At 42.5% G+C, this 5856-nt stretch overlaps 1 pseudogene; it reads right to left on the bottom strand.

The window, feature by feature from the left end:
• Positions 1–2134: 2134 nt before the first annotated feature.
• LOC102849919 lies at positions 2135–2837 on the bottom strand (annotated as a pseudogene).
• Positions 2838–5856: the final 3019 nt, after the last annotated feature.

Genomic DNA, 5856 nt, shown 5'->3' on the forward strand with positions numbered 1-5856 from the left:
AAAGGTAATCCAACAGAATTTGGAAATTATCAAACAATATCATTAGTATCACATGAAAGTAAAATCTTGCTGAAGATTATTTTAAAATGACTGGAACCTTATATAGATGGGAAACTTCCAGAAATTCAAGCTGAGGCCACAAGAGGCTATAAACAATCTAGAACAAGAGATGCATTGCAAGTAGACTGAGGGAGAGAAGAGTAAGACAAAGAGAGTAAAATGTGTAACAATGAATGAATGAAAACCCAACCCTCTATAATCTTTTGTTAAAAAAACAATGTAAAAAAAAATTAAAAGCACTCTGATTTAAAAAAAAAAATAAAAGAGGCATCCATAGCACAAAAGATATCATTGCTGTTGTCAGATGGATTTTGCTTGAAAGCGGAAAATTCCAGAAAAATGTTTACTTGTGTTTTATTGACTGTGCATAGACATTTGGCTATATGGACCATAATGAATTATGGCTAATTGAGAAGAATGGGAGTCACAGACACTTAATTGTGCTCATGAGGAGCCTATACTTAGTCCAAGAAGTTGTTTAAACACAACAGGGAGTACTGCGTGGTTTAAAAGTAAAAAAGCTGTGTGTTAGCATTATATTCTTTCTCCATACTTATTTAATCTGTATGCCGAGCAAATCATTTACGAAGCTGAACTATATGAAGAAGAATATGGCATTAGGATTTGAGGAAGATTTATCAACAACCTGTATTATGCAGGTGGAGGCCTGCTCAAGGGAGTGTCTTTAAAATCATTGATGAGATGATGGGTCTGTGGGCTGGCCTGGGGCCTGGGATCTTGGAGTCTCCCCCAACCCTGGAAGTTGGCTGGCTGGCTGACATCTCGGTGGCAGTCTCATGTTGGAGGCAATCAGGCAAGGGAAGTTTCTGGGGTCCTTTTTGTTGTGTGTCACTGTTCTTTTTCTCCCTCAAAAGTGGGTGGCCTTGAACCTTAGACTAAGGGTATAGGTGGAGGCCTGCCCGAGGGTGTGACTTTAAAATTGTTAATGAGGTGATGGGTCACACTCTCTTATAAATGTACAGAAATGATGTTAATTGTAGAAATGAGTTCAGGTCTTTTGTGCAAAGCTTACTCTGAGTCATATCGACTTGACACTTAACCACTGCTAAATGAGAGTAGTGCTGTTATGTCTGGAGGAACATTCTTCCACTCTGCACATCATTCTTTGTCACTGTGCTGTATGAGGTAACCTGGGTTTGCTGTGATGCCGAACCTTGTGCCATGGGAATGTCAAATACCATAATGGTTTCTCATTGTGGACAGTATTTGGTGGAGCTCCCAGTTGTTGGAGTTTTTTTTGGGGGGGGGTTGTTTGTTTTTTATGTAAAGTATGAATATTTATTTTAGGCTTTAGATCCCAATTGATTTCAAAAAACAAATTCTGATTTCTTTCAAAATAGCTGAGGCCTCTGTGTTGGATGATTTCAGCGAGGCAGAAGGTGTTCTGGGTCCTCCATTACAAAGTCCCTGACCCCCACCAAATTCCAGCCTCATGAAGGAAAAAACAAAATTCGCCTCCACGAGCCTAACCAAACAGGGCTGAACAAACTCATATGCACTAATACTGGAGATAAGCAGCTAAACCTTGGCAAATCTGCTTTGCTTTTTTCTTTATAAGTTTGTGGGGTTTGTTTTTTTTGGTTTTTTTTTCCATTTTCTTTTGCTACCCAGTAGATGCAGCACTTGTGAACTCCCAATGGACTTCCAGCTTTAAATACATTAAAATTCTTGATGAAAGACTACTTAATTCTTCAAGAATCTAAAAGAGACCAAACATGTTTTGTTGTGAACACTTTGCAGAGACGAAGTGAGGCGGGAGTTTGGGTTGGTTTTTGTTGGTTTTTTTTTTTTTTTTAAAAAAAAAAGAATCAATACAGTGATGGAGGGGAAAAGAATGCAAGAACTCAGACATTCTGTGGAGGGTTACTCTCTCTCCATTAAGAGGTCCGTAAAAAGGAGCAAACTGAGATCCAGAAGGGGAGCCAGCAGGAGCCATGTTTGTTTCCCCACCCCGTGAATAGGTTTTTGCCTAGGGGCCTCTGCTAGGTCCCCACTTGCTCCCCTCCCTTTGGCCTGAGATGGGCAGGGTAGTACGGGGCATCAAAGGAGCACGTCACAATTCCTCATTCCCAGAATCATCATCATCGTAACAGTCGGCATCTTCCTCCTCATCATCCTCATCATCAATGTCGTCACCCTACAAGTCGTCATAAAGCAAATCTGAGCTGTTGTCATTGGAAGGCACTTTAGTTTTGATGCAGTATTCCGCCAGGGTTGTGGGGACCTTCACTCCATCCTTTTCTGCTTCGGCTTTAGTTTCCTAATGATTTCAGCATACTCTTTGTCTTTTCCTTTACTGTCCCTCCATTTCCTGAACATAACTGAAGCATCCACATTGGCTGGGGAGAAGGTGTTGGGCTCATTAAGCAGTGAGATTACACTTAACAGGATAGTCCTGACATTCTGAGTAGGGTTCCACCTTTCGGACGGCAGTTCTCCACTCTGGATCATCTACAGGTGGGTGAAGAATTGAAATGCATACATGTCCATTCTCATAAATGTTGGGGTGCCACATTTTGGTCAAGAATCTGAAGGTAGGTGGTGAATATGGGTAGTCAATAGGAAATTTAATATGCGCCTTAAAGTAGCCGCCTTCGCAGAGAGTGTTGGGGGTGTCCGAAGATGGCCACCTCACAGTTGTAGAGGTCGGACTCATCCACCAGGGTGATCCGGAAGCCCTCCACCGGCTCCTCCTGCAGGGATTTCAGCTCGAGCGTCAGGGCCTTCTGCGAGCTGGTCTTCTGCTGCTAGGTCATCGTGGCACCGGGGGCCCCAGTCCTCATGCACCCGGCCGGGCCGCACCAGGCTCCGGTCTTCACTCACCGGGCGGGCCGGACCAGGCCCAGACGGCGGGCCGGGCCCTTTTCTTCATACTAGGGCGGGGTGGGGGAAGGGGCTCAGGGAGTTAGTGGGGGAAATGGAGCTCCCAGTTTTAAAACAGGCTGGGAAGCAGAACTGGCATCCACTTCCTAAACCACATACCTCTGGAAACGCTATGAACTTGGAGGAACAAATGATAGCTATGGAAAGGCATTCTGTCTTTTGCTCATAGAGTCACTGTGAGTCAAACTTGACTCAACAGCAATCAACAATAACCACCACAAGGGCTTATGAAAAGACAGGACAGAGATTATGTGGATGACGCAGAACAGGGCAAGATTCAGATCACTTGTTCATAGGATCTCTATGAGTAGTAGTAGTTGACTTTATGGCACCTAAAAGCAATGATCACAGGAGAAAGATGAGCCATTTCTTCCGTTAAAGCTTTGCAGTCCTGGAAACCAGATGGAAAGTCAGGTCAGAATCAATCGGTGACAATGAGTTTGGTTTTTCTTCTTTCTCTCTTTCTTTCTTTCTTTCTCTCTCTCTCTCCCTCCCTCCCTTCCCCCTCCCTCCCTCTCTCCCCCTCCCTCCCTCTCTGTCTCTCTCTGTCTCTCTCTCTCTGTCTAATGGTAAGGATCTGTGCTGCCAACTTGAAGGCATGTAGTTCAAATCCACCAATTTTTTTTATTTATGGTGGATTCTGGTGTTAAATATGACAGTGAATTAGAGAAAATTGAGGTGTGAAATAAAGTAACTGGAGTTGCTAAGAGAGGGACCTTCAAGAAGACAATGCCAGAGCCTTGGCCTATGTGAATCTGTGTACTTCCTGACTACACATAACCCTCACTTTCTAGACCATTGTGATACGTGGTTTCCATTCTGTTTATTCTTCCCTAAATTGTTCTCTCTTCTGTCCTTCCCTGATTGTCATGTGCAACACCACCAATCCCTACCTTCACTGTTTATAGATTCCTTGTTGTTGTTATGTGCTATTGAGTCACCTGTGACTAATAGTCACCCATGACCCTATACAATAGCTCTGAAGCCTGCCCTATCCTGAGCCAGTGTCATTGACTCTACAAACCTAATTCCCACTGCTCCAGTAGCCCATCCTGATGTGGTGTCAATCCATCTCATCTCGGGTTTTCTCTCTACCCTTCCAAGCATGATGTCCTTCTCCAAGGACTGGTCCCTCCTGGCCACATGCCCAAAGTATGTGAATTGGAGAATAAAAATCCTTGCCTTGGATTTTGAAATATAGTTTCACCTTTTCCAAGACAGACTCATTTGTTCTCCTGGCCTCCATGGTATGAACAATATTCTTCTCCAGCACCACAACTCAAAAGCATCAACTCTTTTTCTGTCATCCTTAGTCATTATACAGCTTTCTGATGTGTAGCAAGTAATTGCGAAGACTATAGCCTGGATCAGGTGCACCTAAGTCTCTAGACTAATATTGCTCTTTAGCACTTTGAAGAGGTCCCTGACAGCAGACTTCCCCAATGCAATTCAATGCATCTTTTGATTTCCTGACTACTGGTGCCAAGAGTGTTGACTGTGGAGCTGAGCAAGCTGAAATTATTAACAGCCTCAATCTCTTCTCTGTCCATCCTGGTGTGGTGAGAATTTTTGTTTTCTTGATGTTGAGCTTCAATCCATATTGAAACTACAGTCCTTGACCGTTTGCAGCACATGCTTCAAGTCCCCCTCAGTTTCAGTAAACAAGGTTGTATCATCTGCATCTGCAGATTGTTGATGCCACACTCCTTCTCATAAACTCTAGGTTCCCAAATGATCTGTTCTGCATACAGATTTAAAAGGTATGGAAACAGGACACATCCTATCCTAATTTTGAACCAAGCAGTTTCCTTGCTCTGTTCTGACAACTGCACTGTTTTATGATCTACACAAATGCCTTTGCATAGTCAATGAAGCACAGATAGGCATTCCTCTGGTACTCTTTGCTTTCAGCCAAAATCCATCTCCAGTGCACAGCCTCTTCTAAACTCAGCTTATATTTCTGGTAGTTCTCTGTTGTATTCTTCTAGTCATTTGGGGATAATCTTCAGCAGGATTTTCCTTGTGTGTGGTATTAGTGATATTGTTAGATAATTTCCACACTCTATTGGGTCATCTTTTTTTGGAATAGGATTAAATATAGATCTCTTCCAATCAGTTGGCTAGGTATTTGTCCTCAAGATTTCTTGACACAATCTGGTGAGCACATCCAGGGATGCATATGTTTGTTGAAATATGTCAGTTGGTATACCATCAATTCCTGTAGCCTTGGGTTTTTTTTTGCCAATTCCTTAAGAGCAATTTGAACTTCCTCTTTCATCATCATTTTCTCTTATCATGTGTTGTTTCTTTAAATTCTTCTGTGTCAGCCAATTCTATTTTGTACAGTGACTCTGTATATTCCTCTCATCTTCGTTTAATGCTTACTAGATCATTCCATAGTCTGTCCTTAGCATCTTTAAGTATTGCAACTTGAGGCTTGAATTTTTTCTTCAGTTCTTTCCATTTAAGAAATCTTGAGCAAGTTCAGCCCTTTTGATTTTCTGATGCTTCATAATACTTTGTTTTGTCTTCTTGTGCTTTCTTAGACATATTCTTTTATCTTCTCAGCTCCTCAGCCATGGAAGGCCTCCTCTCCAGCTCAGTAACTGACAAATCCATGCTTCCAGTTAGACAGCTCAGATAGCTCTTTTTCTCTCTCACTCCTTAGTCATGACTTCAGCAGCCTTATCTGATCTAACTTGTACCACCTCCATGCTTATTCTGTGGTCTAAATCACTATGAATATCAGAGGAATGTCTATCTGTGCTTCATTGACTATGCAAAGGCATTTGACTGTATAGATCATAACAAACTGTGGCTGACTCTGAGAAGAATGGGAATCCCAGAACACTTGATCGTTCTAATGCGAAACTTATACTTGGACCAGGAGGC

This window comes from Elephantulus edwardii, unplaced genomic scaffold, assembly GCF_000299155.1.
Source record: "Elephantulus edwardii isolate Elephantulus edwardi_28Jun2011 unplaced genomic scaffold, EleEdw1.0 scaffold00120, whole genome shotgun sequence".
In the NCBI taxonomy this organism is placed as follows: domain Eukaryota; kingdom Metazoa; phylum Chordata; class Mammalia; order Macroscelidea; family Macroscelididae; genus Elephantulus; species Elephantulus edwardii.